Below are 22,677 nucleotides of genomic sequence, written 5' to 3'. Positions count from 1 at the left end.
GAGCGTCGCGTCAGTGCACAAAACGTGGCGGCAGCAAGACGAGTTTCGATTGGATCAATTATTCCACGGGCGAGCCTCGGCTCTCCGGGCTCTAGGAATCTTACTGAGCATGAGCAGTGAACGTTACTTGCTCTACACCGTGGTATTCCGCTTTAACCCGGCAACGAGAGACCGCGGTGAGGACCTGCGTGCGCTGCTCCCTACGGTGTACATGTTATGCGTGGAGCCCAGTGTGCACCGATCGCGCCACGCAGACGCACTCGAAACGCACTTGTACTATATGTATACTGTTCACGTTTGCGCGATGCAGACGATGATGCACTCCCGCGCGGGCGCCCGACCGGATACACACGATGTTGACGGCCTCTGCTTTCGTGGCTCGTGCTGCCGTGTAAAAATGGATGTTACCGTGGATAAATGTTAGGTGGTATGGAAAATTCGTAAAGTTTTATGTCCAATATCCTTATTATTATTTTTACTGGGAAAATAGAAAATTAATCACGGTGTACTCTACCGCTTATAAGTATTAAGATACCTGGTCCATTTGAAGAAAAATACTAGACCACGTTTATTATTTCATAATAGCATAAGCGTTATTCATCTAGCTTCAATATTACCTGAACAATATTTATTTCAGACTTTCAGCAATTTCCTGGTGCCTTATGGCATTTACTGCATATTTGCTGAGTGTAGTACTTGTATCGGGAGTGTACATACACTGCCTTCGGAACACATTTCATACGTATGCTCTATATGCGAGTGTGGTGCAGAAGTTTTTATTGTTATCTGAGGTATACAAGTCGAAAAGTACGATCGAGTGCAAAGTGCATTTCAGTCACACTATATAAAAAGTGTAATTGAAAGTACAGTACTTCGATTGGGAATTTTTTTAGTATTTACTCTAGTCATCAGATACTACTACGTTACGATAATCGTTTACTTAAGTCGTCGATACATTTCGTGTCAGGAAAGAACTTTGAAACTGTAGACGTGAATCAAAAACATTTTTAGGCCACCCTGGAGGCCTTACAATGATAGGTAAATTGAAAAGTGGTTATCACGAAAAGTGTATAGACACGGAAGGTATTTTTATAAGTATTTATTAAATGAATTTTTGTTTAAAATTTCGAGTTTAAAGATGTAAATACAGAAGCAAAATGGCGGTGCTGGAATTTGAATAGGTAGAGCCGTGCACTTGATGCAGGTCTTTGACGTGGAAGCCATAAAATTTGCAATTGTGATCTAAAATAAAAGAAGGTTAACAATTTTAATATCTACATTAAATTTACTAGGGAAATACACGTGGATTTAGAAAAATATTAATCAATGTGGAAATAGTGAACATGTAAATGAAAAACTTATCTATGGGGAATATTAATAAGTCATATGGCGAAACTGAAGTCACTCCAATGAAAAATACTAACAGTCATAAATGCTCTATGGTGAAAAATGGCTAAAGATCCCAACCATCAGAGAAGAATTAATCAGATATGCAATTAAATACAGAGAAAATCTCCTAACACACCCTAACCAGCTAGATGCAGAAGCATATACATATAACCTATACGGAAAACAGGTTAAAAGGGAGCACCCCGCTGATCAAAAAACAGAAAAGAAACAAGCAATCAATATTTCAAGATGGTCATCCACGTGCTATGTGATCTGTAAGTTAAACGAATTTACCAAATGTCCATTATGACAAGTTGTACAGCTCGTATTAAAGATTAATAAAAAAAAACTTTTCTCAAAACTTCTCAAAAATCTGAATAGAATATAGAATAGAATAGAAAATAAGAGACTGCAACAGTGGTATGGGTACAGTAAATTATATGCAAGTTGTAAACGTCCATTTCTTCTAAAAATTCGCTGCAATGCATTTGATTAATCGATACAACTCGTCATAACGATGTCCCATCAGAAAACACTAAACAAATGAATGAAGCCTCCTACGCATAAAGGAGATATCGTGATGTGAAAATGCATTCCCTCGTGGCGTATGACTCTTGTAATAGCACGGTGTAGAAATTAATAATGAAATTAATCATGCCATAAGTAGGTAGGCGTATAACGGCGTGTGCTCTATCATAACAAGAAAAAACTTTTATCACTGGATGTAGTACCATCCATCGCATCGAAGAATGCAGTTGAGGTAGGCTTACATTCCTTCGTAGGTGGAATGAATGACATGTAATGATTGTAATATACTGCATTCCTTGTTTTTAAAAGTTGTCTCATAAATGTAATACTTTTACTTTCATATGAATTTATGCTTTTGGATATACTTTTAAGAAAAGTGGTTAACAGACGAGAACAGTTCAATTGAATTACAACCGTATATTATATAAACATAACAAGTTACTTCTTATTGATAGAAGTAAAAGGAAACAATTATTTTCCTTGGAATTAAACAATTGTAACCTTTAAAGTTTAAGTACCTAGATAATTAAATTAGTCGAATTAACATTGTTTTAGTAATGCTTATGTTATTGACATCACATTTTGAAAACGATAATCTTGATAAATTTGGATTGTTTTGTTAAAATTTTGAAAAGATTCGTAGACCAGTTGCCTGATCGTGGTCAGTTTAGGCAAAGCCTGTAAACATACTTTAGATTCATCGTTTTATACACACATAAATTTCTGTCACTTTTCCTAATTTTTTTAATGAGAGTGAAAAATTAAAAGTTTGCATCACTACAGCCATTACTATGTATATCAATTCTCAATAGGTACATAACTCAAATGTCAACAGGAAAGCGATAACTCCAAAGTAGCATTTCATTCGAATAACCAATCCATTATAATTTTTAAACATCTAAAGTTGTACGGTGAAAATTACTTTAAAAGATTATAAAAATTGTACACAAATGTTATGTCCATTATTTAACGAACCTTTGTCAATGTTATCTTAAATTGTTCACCAGGAAGGAAAATGGATTCTCGAATTTCAGATAGGAGATATTTATTGCGCCGAATAAGGAAAATAGTTTAATACCATCAATCAATTCGATCCTTTCGATGACTCCGCTTTGGGCGTTCAAGTCTGGCACATGCAGCTACGAAGAAGATTGCTGTTCACCAGGCTAAATCGCGACATGGGGCACGTTCGTTGAACGTGAAAATATTTCATTGTGTATTTACAGCTGATCACGCGAATTCTATTACTCCGGTATCAAGCGTTCAGGTTGGCACCAGGTTAGTGTGAAACAGTATCCGAAGGAGTTTACAACATTAGTGGACGCGACAATTTACGGACCAACCATCTGCCATGCTACCGTCCGTTTAATTACATAACGCTGTTTGCTTACGCTTGTAAGTTTTGTAGAAAATGACGTTGCGGATGAACACGCGGAAAATAAACATCAACAATCATCTAACACGAACGACAAACTTTTTGCGTCAACTTCTCGGAAATCGCTGTGACATCCATTTGTCGTAACCGCCAAAATTAATAGAAAACAGAATTTCGAGTTATTAATTACAAATTTTATAAACTCATCGATCAATGGGATATACTTGTCACTAAAGACGGAATATCGTTCGGCGAATGCGACGATGTGTGAGATGCAATGCCACGTGACTATGGACAGGTTTATCTGAGTGTTTCACACCTTTTATCTGTCTTCAAACAAAGTCACAAAGAGCGTCCTGCGATGTTCTTGCCCCGGGTCACCTTGATCTTTATTTTGGCGAAATGTTGGTAAACATTGATTACTCATAATCAGCAGACTGGTCGACGGATTTTATGTTCTTATCGAGTTTACTGTATCGTGAACCCTCGAATGGCGGTGTCTGAAACCATCTTGACTCAGGTTCTCTGAAGCTTCACGCATCATACCAACTTGTGGTGAAAACAAAGTGTGCTACTAAGGCTTATTATATAAAATCAAAAAATATCTAGCATTCAACCTTTATAATGTATTAATATCTTATTTGGAAAATAGATTCTTTATAGTCGGATATAAAGAAGGACATACAGATGCAGACCTAGTAAATCTAGAGTACTACAAGGGAGTTTTGGACTTGGTCCTTCACTTTATATGTTATACACCCCAGAAATGCCAGTCACACAAGATAATCTCATAGCCACCATCGCAGATGACACAGCAATCATAACCACACATATGGATCCACAAAAGCCATCTCATAATTTACAGAAGAAGCTTAAATAGTATTTAAAAGTGGCTACAGAGATAAGTACCTGTCCATCTGGATCCAAGTTGAATTCAAATATTTATATTAAAATTTTAAAGCGCCAAGAAATAAAAACTTCATGGCATCAAATTTGTTCACTGCGTATATCCTACTGCGTATCTAGACTGCTAGAGTATTGACGTGTGTAATTGAATTGTAATTTTTCATTATATAACCGAGCCTTGCGTTAATGGCAATGATACATTTTAAAATATTTTTGCATTGTCGTCGTCTATTAGATCATCAAAAACGTCCACCGACCAGGGGTGAATTTACATTAAAATGCCCAGTTTGACTCAGACAGTCTACATCCACGATCTTCTTTTACCAGTTTTACTACAAGAATTTCATCGCGTCATTCTTCTTCGCAGTTCATCAAGAGACTAACAATGAAAGCTCTAACATTCTACCTCTGGTCGTAATGTACAAGCGTAATTGCGTCTAATGAATCTTGGTCTCGTATATTACCCACTTTTCCTGCGCTCTTAAACACCGCCGCCAGTGCTGAGCGAAGCGAAACGCCGGAACGAAGAAACCTTTAATTTTCAGCAGTAAAAATCCGCCATTTTAGATTACTAACCTTAATTGACTTTATTTTTTTCGCGTTTTAGTCACGACAACGGTTACTTTCCCTGCATTTGTAGATTAATGTAGACAGGTATGGTTAAAAATTCATGAAATGTCTAGACTTTTCTTATTTTTTTTTTTACGAGAATCTCTTAAATTTCAACTATTACAGCGTTTCAAATAAAAGTTTCATGTGGAACTAGAAATTTTGAAATGATTGGAAGATTATAGAAGTGTGTTATTTATAGACCTTGATCATGGAAAACATTATTATTGTAGAAGTTTTCTATTCCATAATGACATTGTACTTGTTGTAATTATATAAATATCTCTAATTACAATGTTAAGATGGTCTCATTTTGCTTACTGAAAGTGTGTTATTTTATACAAACTGTACGCTTGGAATTGCAATGCAAATAACGTCGTATCGTCAACGATAAAGTACAAGGAAAGATATTTGAATTTATTATTCACAACGTCAAATCTACAATCACATAAAACTGTTATTTATATTTATGATTATCTTGTTAAGAGTAACCAAAAAAAGGAGCGTAAATATGCAATATGCTAAAACTTGTTGAAATAAGGTGAAATGAGCAGTAGACGTGTTACATAACTACCGTAACGATACAAAATATGAGTGGACTATACACTTAATTCTGTTTTCACATGATACATACGTTCGCGAAAAATCCATATAAAAAAAGTTACCACACGTACGAATAAATTTAGGATTGTCATCGGATCGCAAAATCTAGTAAAAATAATACGATAAAGCAATAAGAATTTTTTCTTTAATAGACAACAATATCACAGAATTGTAAGTAGGAACATTTCTTTCTAAAATCGAAATTGAGTGACGATTTAAGAAAAAGTAAATCTATTAGACCGTGCTGGATTAAAACAAATCTTACAAAAGAAGAATTTAATTTGTTGCACTGTGTGAAATTAAACTCGTGTAAAAAAATTCCGCATAAGAAGCGAATTAACTGTACATAGTAAATAAAAAATAAAGGAACAAAATAAATAAAAGAAGCATTCGTGAAAAAGGCATATGTAATGACAATTAGAGTATTAAATAAACAGCCGCATACACCCGTTCCTCGATTTATACGGAGTGTCATTTAGTTTTTTTTTAAATAAATATTTTTATAACTTATACTGTCTTTTTTCTTGATAATTTTTTTTTCGTACAAGAAGACTCCATTTAGACGGTTTTTATCTGCATAAAGAAGAACCACATGGAGCAAACGCTCCGCGTAAATCGGGGAATGGGTGTAGTTCGAAAGAAGAAAAAATACAGCGAACAATAAGCATTCGAGCCAAAGATGTATTCAGAAATTGTCTTCAAAGGCTGTGTAGAGTGGTGTAAAAAATGTCTTATCGACATAGGTCCTAAAATCAATCCTTTCAAGAAACAATGCAAAAGTAAATTTTCACATTTGCTACAGATGTTCCATATGTCTTCCTCCCATTTCAATGGAAAACACACCTGCGGATCAGAGATCGATGTATATTTTCACATATTTCTTCTGTATCTCGTATTACCTGTTCTCATACAACCTTGAACTAATGTGTTTCTAAACCAATTCTTCTATTCACATTCAATACGTTGCTACGTGACTCACTAATGACATAGAATGTTCGTAAATGTAAAAGTTAATTTCCCACCGGAAAGATTGATTTTAGAACCTATGTTGATCGGACATTTTTTATTCCACTCGGTGAGTGCTATAAATCCCTAAAGTATTAGAACATTTTCTTCACACACTCTGTCTTCCATTACACATTAAAATATTAAAGCATTGTAAAGTGTATAATATATGTATCTACTTATAGTTTTCTGACAAGACATTTCTATATACTTTGTCCACGATGTTTACGCGTTCCACAATTTCTTACCGAATATTTATTATATTTATTATATTTTTAATATTCTTACCGAACATTTTTCGACAACACATCTTACTTACATATGGATCAAAGACTCTTCTAACAACCTGTATACGAACAATCATGAAGCATCCGCAGTTCGTACATAGTATTTCACCGATATCCGTTGAAGAAATATCGCCAAGCAATTCTCGTGTCCGACGCGACCGGCGAAAAGCGGCGTCGAACATCGAAAAACGGAATGCTTAATCTCCGGCTTGCATATACGCATTTATCTGCAGCCTTACGTAAGGTATTTGTGTCGTACAAAGAGTCACCTTTGCCGATCGCAAAACAAATTGTTAATCATCGAAATACGGCGTATCTTGAGCGTTACGTAAATGGTTTACGCATGGCAGAGACACCCGCATACACACATACACACATATACACGTTCTCTGGGTCTGACAGTGGTGGTGTCTGTTTCTTTTCGCGGGTCAAACCGAGAAGGACGACGAATTTTGTTATGCGATGCGCACCACGGGGGGGAATGCGGCTCACCTGCCAGAAATCGTAGCCCGGTGCCCGTAGAGCGCCGGCCACACGAGACCGAATATCTATGATTACGTCACCCGATCTCCCGTGCTCGCTTTCACGAGTATACAGAACTGTACAGCATACAGATATACGTATGGGAGCTGTGCCCCATGAAACTTGGGGGAAATACCTATGTGTAAAGAATTGTTTCAAAGACTTCTGAACCTATGATTATTTTCCCGATGGAATAGTATCATTACGATCTTTATAGTCTGAACAAAAATTATTATTAAATTACGTTCTGGTCTTTTAATTCTACGATTACTGCAAAAAATTTGGAAAATTATGGGTGGTTCTAATTTTTTGGCCATGGACTGTACTGCCAAGGTAGCCAAATATAGGCGTTACATACATTGCAAAGAGGTTTGGATTATTTAAATATCGACAGAAAATTTTACGTAAAATTATTGTAACATCGCTGTGTAATGTAAAACGAGATCAAAAGCCTGTTTTAACTGAACGCATTAATTTTCGATGATTTATGACTTAAAAACGAAATGAAGCGTGCCTGGCTACGTACTGCTGTTTTCACTATGGCAGGGAACGCGTTAGACTGCGAAAATTCATGTAAATTCACAAGTTCAGATACAGTAGAGCCTCCCGTATTACGCGTAAGTCAAGAGACTTTTGATTGTTTTGAGAAAAATGGACATCGAAACAGAAATACATGTTCTTGAAGCAACTTAAATAATTTATTGCAATGTTTTTATGTAAATAGAGAATTTTATGGACTAACTTCTCGAAACTGGAGTAAAAAAAATTTGTTTCATTGTTAAGGGTTCTTATAGCTTCACAATGTAAAAGAAACCTAAATAAACTTCGTGGAACTTTTAACTGTATTGAATTTTAGACACTCGAATATTCTATGAATGCATAAAATCCGCAGTCCAATAATAACTTTGAACATACATGAAATATCTTTCGAACTTACGTAACAAAAATCACAAAATAATAATCAATTGTAAATTTTATAGCACTGTCCATAGTGGAATCAACTTAATTCGATCGAGTAGTTACGGTACTCATATCTAAAGAGACTAAGGACACGCCAAAAAATTGACGAATGACTAATGTCAGGGAATACATACTGATTTGAGTCGAATCGGAAAATTATTATAAAAAATTCACTTTTAGGGTGCTACGATTCATTTATATGAGTATTCTTGAATAATATGAACACTTTAGTTAAACCGATTTTCAAGATTGTTTACAACACTGAATATAATTTACATTTTCTCTACAATGTGGAACGTTAATAAGAATTCGTTTGTTTCATAATTTAAGTAACTTTCCAACTTTAACACTTTGTTATGCTACATTTCGTGACGTATATTATCGCTTACAAGTATTAACACACCTGATCTGTAGGAAGAAAATATGATGTTTCGTAAAGATTGATATATTTTAGGCCACTTTCATTTGTTCATAGTAGCATAAGCATAATTCACCGAATTTTAATATCTCCTAAACAATATTTATTTCAGACTAATATTTATGGGCGGAAGTGTAAGTATCCGGTGACTTATCGATGGAAGATAATACAGGGCGTTTCCGAAATCGTGGTACAACTGAGAAGGAGGTGATTTCTCATGTAAAAGTAAGTCGAAAATGTAGAATATATTTTTTTCATCTGGACCTTAATTTTGGAGAAAATCGAGTTTGAAGTTCATCTAAAACACGTGTATTCGTGCTGGCAATAAGTAGAAGCGGAATGTATCGAACAGACTCACTAACGAGGTCCTATTCAATTACACGCCTATCCAGCAGATATTCAAATTAAAATATCTTGGAAACGGAGTGTCAAACGAAAAAATTTTACCCTGTATTTTCGACTTACTTTTACATGGTAAATCACTTCCTCTCCGATTATACCACGATTTCGGAAACACCCTGTATAACAGAAATATTAAAACCTCGTTATCAGCCGCCATGAATAATCAATATTCATTCGTGTCATTCCTTCATATGACTTTAAATTTGTGTTCCTGAAAACATAAATTTAGCATTTGGAGAAGGTTACATAAACGTTCAACGTTGGTTCGTGAAATTCAAGGCTGGTGTTTTTCATAACAAAAGTAATCAAAGGTAGGTCAGAAAGTGCGATCGATAATAATGTTTCAAGAGACATTATTGAAAATAATGCACGACAAATAACCAGAGAAATATCGTTTAAATAGTATTGTGGAAACTACGTATGGTTAAAGCGTTACGTATGCACTCTGTTTTATCCTACAAGTCCATTATCGTAAACGCACAGAGTTCTATTTCCAAATGGAATAAATGTTTGAATGTGACGCAAATGTTCATTTCCAAGTATTTTTATTCGAAGCTACATCACGTAAGTCACACCAGCAGAGAAGCCTCTAATCACATCATTTACCTTATTTTCTCACCGAGAAGATGTGCCGATTCTCTAATTAACTTTCCCGTATTTTCCATTTCACGTTACTTCTCTCCCCCATAAAGCGACGAGAGCCTAATCGCGGGCAGAGAAATAATGTGTCGCGCGATCACCGGTAATCAGCATTCATTTAATTGGAAGCAGCGTCGGTCCCTCGGGCGGGTGTGTTTTTCTCCTCTTTTTTTCTTCAAGTGAACCGACCCGCTGACATAACTGCGCGAAACGCAAGCCGAGGCATCGGGATTTCGCAATTGCCCCCTTACGTGTGTGCTCGCGCGCGATCGTCGCCGCGGTGATTTATGGAATACCGTGGGACCGGGAGGACTAGATTCGTCGGATCCTATACGTGATTCGATCGGAACGAGGAGGTATTCTCTCATTTCTGAGCTATCGCTGGCGGAACGAGGAGACTTTTGGGACGAGGAGGTTGCGACATCTGGCAAAAATGCGGCTTGCGGCGGTCTCGCTGGAGAACTATGTTTGGAGGTGTTACATAAAGTCTCCTCCGCTTGGCCGATCTATCACGAGGGGACCTTATTAGATCAACTATGAAAAGCCATCCGCTATGAAATCCTTGGCAACCAGATACACGATTGTCCGCCGGTGGGATTATTAGATGCCGTCCCCTGATCCCGTGTTCTTAGCCATCGTGTGATATCATGCAGTCGATATGTTGTCGATTATGATAAACGCATCAGTGAATGAACACTTGGGAGAGTTTGTAACTATTTAAGTCGAGTTTGAAATGAGAATAATATTAATAAATACTGAGCATATGAAAATTAGATATCACACTTTTTTATAACGTATAGATTTCAATTTGAAGAATTGGAAAAATGTGATTAATCAAATTAAGAAGAAGAAATACAGATTTCATCGGTGAATGAATAATATTAAGTAAATTAACATTTATAACCAGAGTGGCGCGAAAGTTGTTTGAGTGTGAAGCATGGAATTGACAAAGATTAATATTTAATTATTTGCCTGTTTTAATAAATTAATTTACGCGTTTTTAGATACGCGTTTAGATACAGTGTTCATTGCTTAAGATTAATGTTTATTCGTGCATCCATCTTAAGCGTTGACGTAGTATTTTTGTGCATATGAAGAGTTATTTTTTCGGATCAAGTTATAAAAGTACATATTTACTCGGAATTACAGTTGTGTCAATTGTGTATACGAAAGTCACTTGCTGAATTATTCTTCTCAAGGTAAACAGGTTTTGGTTCAGCTTACACCTGAGTTATGATAAAATATTTTTCCGTGATAGTACATATGTGTGTTTTAATAATGTGCTGAATGCATGGAGGAAATTCATCTAACGAATTACTCTTGACGAGCTGCAGCTACCTTTTTCTTATACTTTCGGGTAAGGCTTACTTAATAGCATACTGGACCTCACCCTTTGTACTGATTCTGCTTCTTCTTCTTCTTAACACTAATCACCTGTATCTTTATCCAAATTAGGCGCACTGTATTTTGTGTATCATCATTTGATATTTTTCTTTTCTGGTTAAATAGATGTTTAAACTGGACGGTTAACATGGACGCGACGAAGGAACATGGTTGATATATTACTATTACGTTATACGAGCCTAAAACAGGAATTGATACAACTACAGCAGCGAAAAACATTCCAGGTCCATGGTGAGATTGTTAGAGTAAAGCACTGGTTGAAAAGGGTTCGAGAAATTTCGAGTAGGTCTTAGCGAGAATTCTCGTATCAAGAGCCCTTAAAAGAACTACGTGAAGATAATTCACGGTAATTCGTTAGTAACTATTGAACAATTGGTGTAGAAGTTGTAAATATACCTATTAATCATTAATTATTGTCATAAAGTAATTTATTCAAATAAACATACATACTAAAAAGACCGTATTACTTACAAAATGACCTAACATTGGGTAAGTGCCAAAGTTTGTATGGGTTTTGCTTTACAAGATAATAATAATAATATATTTATATTCATTAGAAATGTTTATTCCAATCAACAAATTTTTCAAATACTTTTATTATAATTACGACATAATTATGATAACAATATTTTAAAAATTATTATATAATTATAACTAATAATAATATTTCAAACATGTGTTCATTTGAATAAAAATTCTAAACAAGTAAATTTTTAATATTCATAAATTTATAATTTCCCGTAAATTAGGATTGACGTAACAGCTTCTGCAAACAAACCACAAACATTTTTCAGAGTGTTCATGCCATTTATCCCTCCAATTTCCAAATATATTTCCCGAAATTCATTTTCAATTTTATTTCAAACAGTACAGCACACTTAAAAGCGTCAAGGTTCAGTCCTAAACAAAAATTCATTGTGTTACATTGACACCAATAATATACCATGCTGTACACAATGAATTCTTGTTTAGGACTAAAACTTAATGCCATTGAGTGTGCTTTATTGTTTGAAATAAAATTGATAATGAGTTTCGGGAAATATATTTAAACAATCGTTTATTGTTTCTGTAGGTACAAGCCTGTCGCATCATCCGCAGAAAATTCATAAAAAAATGTCGACTGTTTGCCAATACATTTTTAACACTAGGTTTACGGGACGCGTCATTTTGACGCATTTCGAATGCTTTCTAACCTCGAAATTCTCTATGTGGTATACCTATCTCTATAGCTATGCATTAATTTCAGAGATCATAAATTGTGTATTATATAAAATAAGTTGTTTTTTAAAGAAAATCTGCGGGTTCGTTGATGCGTGCCGTGGAGATACCTACACGATAAGTGCCCGTAAACCTAGTGTTAATTCACAGAAGAGTCACCAGTCTTTATTGGTCGTGCCACGATGTATCGGACGTTCGGTACAATAATTATATTATCGTTATGTGACGACAGGTTGGGTGCCCTCTTTTCAGTCATGTATGAGGAAAATGACGAGAGGTCTCTAAATACGGACGGCGGAGGGGGGCCTGGCGATCGAGTGAGTCGCCGAGGATAAAACGTTCACGATTAAAAATAAAAGCGGCCGCTCGGTAAACACCGAGAACCTTTATGTAATGAATGAGCGTGAATTAACGGAGCAGCAACGGGCATCGGGCTTTCAAGCCGCGACGGTGAGAGGACTGGGACTGTGCCCCCCCCCCCCCCCCCCCCCCCCCCCCCCCCCCCCCCCCCCCCCCCGACCCGTGTCACCTCACCGTTCGGCGAGTACGTACACGAGCTTTCAGGACGTAATCGAGCCGAGTCGACGCCACGAAGTTTTATTCTCGGACCGGTAAACAATTCGTTTTTCCTAGGAGCCACCGATCGCGCACGGCTGGCCTGTAAAACCAGCATCGGTGGCTTATGTAATAATTCAGAGAGAATTCGTACCTTACATAATTACGTCGTAGGCCGAATGGAAGTCGACGATATTGGCTGACGATGGCCCGTGTCGAATTAAATGGTTCGCTAGTAGAGGGAAGCCTAAATAATTGACGCTTGAGATTTCAGCGCGCTCGAACGATTCGATGAAAATATTAAGGCCCGTTTACACGTACAAATAATTTGGCGCGAACTGACTTTTATATTCACATTTGTGCAAGTAAATCGTTGCATTTAGACGGAAACTTACATGTTCGAATAATTATGCATAAACTGACTTGCATATTCACATTTGCGCAGGCAAGTGTTTCTTTTCTTAATTTTTATTCGTTTGTATTAGTCTTTTCCATTTTATGAAATATACAATACGAACGTATAATGCAACAAGTCAGCTTGCGCAAATTGTTTGAACGTCTAAACGGGCCTTTACACGTCTGTATGTTTGTAGTGGCATTGGAAATTAGAGATATGAGAGGAAATTTCTTGGAATAAAGTAATGCCTTGTAGGTTTGTATTTAACAATATTATGTGTTTATATTTTAACAATATTCAATAGTATTCAATAAAGATTAACACTAGAACTACCAGTGTTGAATGTATACTAAATTTATTAACGTAATATATTAATATTTATAATATACATATAATGTAATATAACGTGATAAAGTATAATATAAAATGTATAATAAATTAAAAGTCAACATCAATTTTGCCAAGTACCTTCATAATTTCAATAATACCGAAACACGAAATCAGAAAATTCTGACGTATGTTGTAGTTCTTGTGTTTGATAGAATTGTGTAGAAACGGCCAGATCTACACTAGAATTACCAAACCTGTCAGAATGACGAATTTTAAATTCCCTATTTTATAATTACTGAAGTCACAAAAGTCGATCTTCAGTTTAGTAAACTTTTTCTATCACACTGTGTCATGTTATGTCGTATGGAAGTATATTTCAAAATTTTCTAATTTGAAGTATAGTTGAGCAACATTGTACGTAACTGAATTAACTTAAATAGTTCGAAACTAGACTTAATAGTCCGAAGCAAAATTTGTGTACGAAAACTTGCAGAATTATCTCCGGAAATAAAACAAAGCTTGCGTTAAATTACAAAAATAATAATCACCAATAAATTGATTACAACTCACCCTTTTGGAAATTCACCAACAGTTTGCAAACTTGTGTTACTATGTCACTGGATCGATCCTGGTCATCGACAGACAAAACGGTTTATGACAGGGTGGCGCCCAGTCCGCAGGTGATCGCAGGTATACGGCACTAGCCGAAGTTAAGAGTTGTAACATCAAGTGTGTCCGGGTTATTCCACCGAATATGTATTCACTTAATGTTTTTTAATCGAACGTGTTGGTCATACGTTATGAAAATTGTTCCTACATTTCCGTTATTCTGTGCGTTGCACCAGAACATTGCGTAATACTCCTGTGAACTGATCATCTCTGTCGCCCGATTGCTAACCAGCTGACAGAATTTTTCGAAAGGAGCTTCCTCGACCCTCAAGTAGTTTGCCATCGTTACATTGTGATCACCCCCTAAAATGAAACCAGCGTTCTAGGGGAACACGTGCTTTACAGAAGTGCAACGAACGAACCGTCGTGCAATTTCACCAAAGCGCGGACTCCGTTAATTTATTGGCAGGATACCCATTGCTTCGAGATAGAAAGCCGACATCACGTGTATCGGCTTCAAAGGGTCCGAAGAAGAGGACCACCAACGTACCTATTGCTTCGAGATAGAAAGCAGAAACTACGTTTCCCTCGAGGAGCAGGAAAAAATATTTCGGAGAGGACTTTTCGCTACAGGCCGTAGAAAACTTTTATACTTGAACTTTTAAGTTTCCGTACATACATTTTGCTTCGGACCTTTTAAAGAGACTTATTCATTATCAGTAACCTTGTTGCCTGTTATTAAACTACTGCTTTTTATTTCAATAACGAACTACGATCAGGTCTCGTTCATTTTCTGTGACTTTACCTTTCCGTTAATACGTTATTTGAAAAGGAAATTTACGTATTCCTTATCATCTCAATTCAAGTAATTATTATTTCCGATTCTGTTTAAAAAAAAACTGTGTATTCGTTTTTTACGTTTCACATGATTTTCCTCCATTTATGATTTATTCATTAAATGAAAGATGATAAAAAGGTCGATTTTATTTGTTACGTCCTTTTCATTTGCTATTATACGCAATTTCCTTCGATGCATGCCGACTTGCTTGTTCGTAGCTCCGTAGCAGAATCGCAGTGCGTAGCCAACGCTACCGCGGGAGCTCGGTGGTCACTCTTGTGCTCTGGTCGGGGTTTTTGTTAATATCTCGTTAACAAAGTTCCGGATAACATTTTTGCTAAGGAAAAACTTGTTCCAAATCGGCTCATGAGTGACCCATTTTAGGGACCTGCAACATTTTTGTTACACCCTGTATACAATAGAAAGTAACAGAAACTAGTAGAACAGAATGCATAAATCTATGTAGAAACGGAGAACAGTAGACTATGTTAGAGTAAAACAGGGAAATTGTAACAGTAACTTATACACAGTACTTTATAAGCGTGCAGTCGATTATGTAAATATTCTTGACCTCTGTTTTGCTCTACTATTGATTCCATCATAATCTTGTTATATTTATGAAAAGAAGGGCATAAATGTAAAAAAAGTGACCGATCAGTTGGAGTACGTGACGACACTCACGCGTGTAATCGCTTAATTCTAGGTAGTGTTTTCAATGAAAATTAACGTGACGTAAGTATAGTTACGTATAGGTCGGACGGTTTGGTCGGGGACGTCACGTTTCGCGTAGCTTTAATCGTTAGAATGTCTCGAACATCGTGGACATTTCCCTCGTTTTTATCGATACGAATAAAAAGTATTGCCACATTACTACAAAAACAAAACGAATGATACGAAGAATCCAAATATAATCGCAAGAACCGGAAAAATGAGCCTACAGTTTGCACGATACGCATTCAAAATCTATAGGCTGAAGTGTGACTCATGATCGAGCGCGAGTTAACGAAAAAGAGAATCGTAAGATTTGAAGCCAAAATCGTATGTAACTTTTGATGGCAAAGTAATTAATTATCAAGGATGCGAAGTCTGTCTACGAAACAGCCGGCCTGTCTAATTCTAAGTTGCGCTCGGATAATATTTCTGTAGGAACTTATGCGTCTCTACAATTTCAATTAATGCTACGAAAATTACACAAAATCATTATACAAGTTCTAAATCGGTATCAGAAGTGGCTGATATCTATTCGTAACAGTAACAGTCATTGTCGTTAGATACATTTAATGTTCTGTAATCGAATTCGTAATTTTCGTACATTTACACGATTGTCCTTAAGATCTTTTTTGCTACAAAATATACAATTTATTCAGTCGAGGTTAGATAACATTTAATATGTAAATTATATCGTACCACCAGCAACGAATCGAGCGGCTCGAATCGAAACTTTCGCAGTGTTTTCTACGGAGACATTTTATCGCTCAGTCAAATAGCCAGAAATACACATCGATGACAGTGTCGCGAATAATCTCTTATATAAGAGAATCAGTTTTTGTCGGTGTGGGTACGCGATCCTGCGTCGGATCGTTCGGCTTCTACGTACAATAAAGCCAGATTCACACTAGCGGTCACGGTACGGTCAGATTACGTCAAATCAGGCAGCGGTGTCTATCGCTCAAATGTAATCCAAAGAGAGAGATACAGTCTAAATTCAGATTGATCGTGATCTGACCGTACCTTTGACCGTTAGTGTGAATCTGGCTTAAAACTACGCTGCTGTTTTAAAAGTACGTCAATGTCTATGATAAATATTTATGCAATGAATAAAGTACGCTGGTACTTCGTGTTTCGAATTTCACGAATATTCACGCTTGGTTAGAATTATGCATCGACGAAAAGAACGTTCTCGAGCTTCGGACTGCTTTCTAAGATAGGTGACATGTCGATATCGGGCTCGCAACGCGGTGAGATAGATAGTCACATTATGAACACATATCGCGTGGTGATGCTGGTGCAGTAATCTGTGTTAATTGATTCATCATTATATAATTGTGGTTTACTGTTTATACCAACTTGCTTGTATTACAACACAAACGAAGATACGTTCTATAATGTCTGTTCCGTTTTCTCTCTTATTATGTTTCTGGAATAATTCAAAATAAAACAACTCCAACTATACTGTAAACCCTGTCAACAAAGATTAACCATTAAACACGTTCTATCGAATTGTAACAGCACAATCGTAACCAGAAACAAACTCCAAGTACTTAACGATATTTGTTGAAACGTGCTTGTAGTAAAGTCGAGGTCTATAGCAATCGAGGCGTTTATGGCAGGAAATTTCACCCTCGCACCCAGCCAAGGACCGAACCGCGGCCTTTTGTTTCTGAATTGCCGTTAGACGTCGACGATGACCATAACCTGGGGTTCTTGGACAGCTGAACAATACTTGCGGGACACTCGCGTATTTTTATTAATTTACGGTTTTTCCTGGCCATCGAATCCACGAATTCCAGGTCTACTTCGAGAAGAGAAGTTTCGGCGCATCATTCTCCCTTCCATAATTCCAGACACATTTTGCCACACCCACACCAACTCAGAACACCAATCACGTAGAAATACATCCACCACTCCGACACACCATTCAAGCACCATACAAAACTGTAGATATTTTCCGTACCACGAGAACTTGTCATTCTGTATCCAACATCAGTGCACGAGACACCAGTGTCAGTCATTCATTACAAATATTCTTATAATATTAATTTATTCTTCGGGAAACGACGTTCGCGAAATATTCCAATTTAACCGTTTTCGTGAACAACTCGCAACAATATTAAAGAAATTGTTAAAACAGAAAAAAACGTCAAAAAAGGAACGAATATACCTCTATTGTGAAATGTGGAACAATCACCGATTGTGGTCATTAATAACCAACAAGTTGATGCGACTTTAAACTTACAAGAAAAAATACCTGTTCCATCTGCGTGTTGTTGCGAGACAACACTATAGAGAAATTCTACGACAGTAAGATAGATAGATTTCTGCATTGATTTGCTCACAGTCCAAATATGTTTACAATTCTAGTGAATTATACAAAACTTTACCTACCGTATTCAACGTGATTCGGTAAGATTTTACCAGGTTCTAGATACCCTTATGTAATTCTACATGATTCCGAATCGTTTCACACGATTCTACCTGATTTCACACGATTCCACTGATTTCACGCGATTCTACATAATAGGGTGATTACTTGAACAAAAGTGAATCGAAAATATGGGATTCAGTTTTCTTATACGAGATGATCTCCTGAAAAACGACTTTGGAGGTTTGCTTCTCATGCATCGGCACAAGTGCTTACAGTAAGTAGAAACGGTAAGCAATATACAGACGTGGTACCCAAGTCGCATTCAATGGTACGCGTAGCAAGCAATTATTCGGACATTTCACTCTCTGAAAGACAAAATCAGATAAAAAAACTTTATTCGATATTTTCGATTTATTTCTGTAGTAAATATCTTTAAGATTTTACAATATCGTGTCGTTTCACATAACTGTAACCACTTTAATTTTCCTCAATTAAATTAAACTCCACATAATCCTACTTAACACTATCCTATTCTAAATATCTGCACTCTATTTTATGATTCTGTCCAATTCTATTAAGTGTACTAATAAGAAAATCATAATATTCTGTCAAATTCAATACTGACTTTCGAGAAAATCATAAGCCCTGTGGTGTTTCAATGATATTTGTTCTCGCAGTTCAATGTTCGCCGCCATTTTGAAAAAAGAAAAGGTTCGAAAGATGTTTTAAATTTAAACTGTGTTACCAGTTCTTTAAATATAAATAGCAATTATATTGTTACGCGTATTCGTACACTTTCACTTCCTAAATATTTACAAATTACCGAAGAATCATTTTGTTGTAATTTTGTGTATATTACATGACGTATAAATGATTCAGAAGAACATTTTAACATTTTGACACCATCTAATGCCATTTTTCAATCGTTGCTATTCAACAACTTTTTTACTTCAACCACAGTTATATATGATAATTCACGCTACAATATTATTATATACATATAGTAAAACCCAATTTTTCTTACCATTGATCAATAAACACTTTTGAAATATTTAAAAGAAATTAGAATTTTAAACGTATCTATTGCATTTGTAACAATGCTCAATACTTGAATTCCATCAAATGAAAGAGATAAAGGACCAATAATGTCTTATTTTACTGACAAGCTTTTAAATGCACACTCAAATTTGTGCCACGCCAACTACATAAGACCAGGAGAAACTATTATATAACACAGATATGAAAAAATACACGATAATAATATTCTCTATCGTCATTTGGAATACGTAGCCATATAGCAACAGTGGGAAACGAAAGAGTTGATACATCCCCATTCTTATTCACCCTATTCTACACCACATATCAAATTTTAACGTACGCGTTCACGTTTTCAATTTTCATATCCTACTCATTCGAGTATCACGCTGCCCTCCCTACAAGTATTCAGATTTAATATCGATATCTGGCTTCGACACCAAACGTCAGAAGATCGGATCGAAACGCGTATTAAGGGGTCATGCTCAGTCAGAAATTTTCAAAAAATCGATTTTCCACTTTCTACATTTTCTTTAAGTACAACATCTCGAGAATATTGTGTGCAAGTTTCAAGGTAATCCAATTAAAAATGACACAGTTACAGGCGTTAAAAAATGAACATTTTATATAAGTGTAAGCTTGACTTGAAACTTCAAACGCGTTTTTCTCGAAACTACATTTTTCAAATCGGTGATCAATATTTCTCGAAAACTACTGTGTCGATCTACATGAAGCCTTTTGCGCCTTATTTCAAATCAGAAAAACTTGCCCTTGAACGAAGGATTCTTTTGTTCGTTCCATACTTTTTTTTTAATTGACCAAAAACGAGTGATTTTTTAGGTGAAAATCGCACATTTTCAGGAAAACGTCCGCTATTTTGTTCCTAATCAATATTTCGAAAAACCCCACATCCAAGGACAAGATTGGTTCTTCCATTACATAAATCTAACTGAATTTTTAGTTTCAGATAAACCGTTACGAAGTTACAGTGATCACGGCAGACCACTTTTTGTGAAGAGACATCCGGGAGATCGCTCACCATTTATTTACTAATAAATATTTTTAAATAAAAAAATTACCTTATATACTAGAAACTACAATCTTTGAAACACAAATACATTTTTTGAAAAAAGTCTTACAGTTTTCGAGAAAAAAACTCCTGACTGAACATGACAAGTTTCCTGGCAAGAAATCGTCGATAATAATCCGTAGGTATCGAACCGATCGGGCGTTCCAAGCCTAGCATTCGTTTGACAGTGACTCGCCACAGCGGATGACTCGAATTCCTCGAGGCTTGGCGATAAATGTTAGAAAATTCGCGCTTCCTTCACCCAGGGTTAAACACGTGCTAGCGTCGCACGCCGATCGCTGTTTGCCTGGTCGACCACGTGCGTCGCACCTCTGCCTATGCTACAAGAGAGACTCTCGGGCCTGAACTTTACATAACACACCGCTCCCGGTCGCACGCGTGCGCCTCACACACGTGAGTGAGCCACGTATTACACGTAAACGTAACACGCTCTGCCTAGGGCACGATACGCCGAGCGCGCGCGGCTCGGCTAGAAGTCGCCGTCCGCCGCGTCGGTTCGAGCCTCTCTACGCTCGAGAATGAGAGCACGGTTTATGTAACCGGAGATTGTGTTAAACGGAATCCTCTTTCTTCTTCTTTTTCTTCTCTGTTTACCCTCCTCTCATTCGTGATTCTTTCCACTTTGATTATTCAAATACGAATCGTTGGGATTGAGTCGTTGTGTGTTCAATTCTTCGAACGGTGCACCTTCCTTTTAAATTCCTAATGTCGTGAACATTCCCCACGTTTTTACCACAATCAATGAAAGTACGATAAAAACAGTGTAATAAAATGGATATTTCTTAAAGACAGTTTGAATATTTGAAAAGAAACGTTGCAAGGTCGCTGAGTGTTCAGTTCTTCAAATGGTGCTTCCATCTTCTAAAATTTCTGAAAATCGTGAATGTTCCCCACCTTTTTACCACGATCAATGAAACAATACGACAAACGGAGTGTAAGGAAATTAGATATTTTTCAAAAGTTTGAGTATTTAAATAATTACGACACTTTGTGACTGGGCCGTCGAGTGTACAGTTTTTCGAACTTTACTTCCCTTTTTTGAAGTTTTCAAACAACGTAAACGGTCCCCACGTTTTTACCACGATGACCGAAAGTACGATAAAATGAGTGTAAAAAATGATTAGTTTTTTATAGACAGTCCGAATATTGGAAAGGACATAAGGGAGTAGGTTCGTCGAGTATTCAGTTTTTCGAACGGTGATTCTTCATCGGAAGCTGATGTAACCGAACGGTCAAACGTTACGGAAAGCGCGAGTGTTCGTGATATGACTCTTTCTTGTTATTCGATATTTGTCTATCGGAATGATAACGAGGAGATAGGTGTTTCTTTCTTCGCTCTATTTATGATATTCAACGTTAATAGACGGTGCCCTGTGAACATCAGAAACGCGTTATGTGACTGGAATGATAGAAACGATGATGTACATTATATTCGTAGAATTTCGAGATTAGTTATCACTGAAGTGCGATTTGAGAATCATACTTTCTTCGATCACAGGTAGCGCTCTTCCAAGTGCATTGTACTTTCATATAAATCACAATTATGAATATTACAAAGCGTTTCATTTTGTTTGATTAGGGTAGCGTTGGATGCATTATTTACTGTATAACGTATAGGCGAAGATGTGGATTGCGTAACGATGCGTTATTATTCTACTGTAAGAAATCAAAGACCAATAAATTCCAAGCTCGTACACACGCGGTGGCCTAACAAACTGTACTTCTAAGAATAGATGAAAAGAAGCCGCGTCAGCGTTTAAATATTTCACAACAGTAAGGGTTACATTAATTATAATTGCATCGTAAATATTGATTTCAATATTAAAACATTGATTATGCTTACCGTGGCGTACATATCAATGGGTTTAATGCCTTCCGTTGTATCGTACTGTCTCGCTAACATCGCATCTATCATGTGTTTCCGTACACTTATTCCATTGTTTAGGTTAGTCTCGTTAATTCTCTGCCTTTTTTTCCACACTTTTCTTTATTATGCATATTTTGCTAATTTTTTATTACCGAGTACAGAATTAATAAGTGGTGTAATCTGTAAAAGTGCAAAAACTGTTTATTTCATAAAAGTTCCTCTTTCTTCAAGTATCATGTACTGCCATCCCTTTCTAAAACAACTTTACGCTTCTTCTATTTACACGAATTAACACATGTTATTTATCGACTGCTGATATTTATGCATTTATAGTATCTCTTAACTTGTTAAATGCAATAAAATATATGTTTCAATTAAGTTTAATATTAGGTACTTATATATTATTATTAAAGCAGTAAAGCCTCTACTACAGAATTCAAAATTCTGATCCATTTTGATTTTTAGATATCAGTATCTAAAATTTTGATTTTGTATAAACTTTCTACAAAATTCATAAAATTTTTTTCTGCAAACGAATACCTGAAATCACGAACGTATTTCAAGAAATTCATTTCAGAATCTATTATAAAGTCTTGTTGTTTTTTG

This window comes from Dufourea novaeangliae, unplaced genomic scaffold, assembly GCF_001272555.1.
Source record: "Dufourea novaeangliae isolate 0120121106 unplaced genomic scaffold, ASM127255v1 scaffold108, whole genome shotgun sequence".
Classification (NCBI taxonomy): Eukaryota; Metazoa; Arthropoda; class Insecta; order Hymenoptera; family Halictidae; genus Dufourea; species Dufourea novaeangliae.
Note: the sequence above shows the minus strand (reverse complement) of the source record.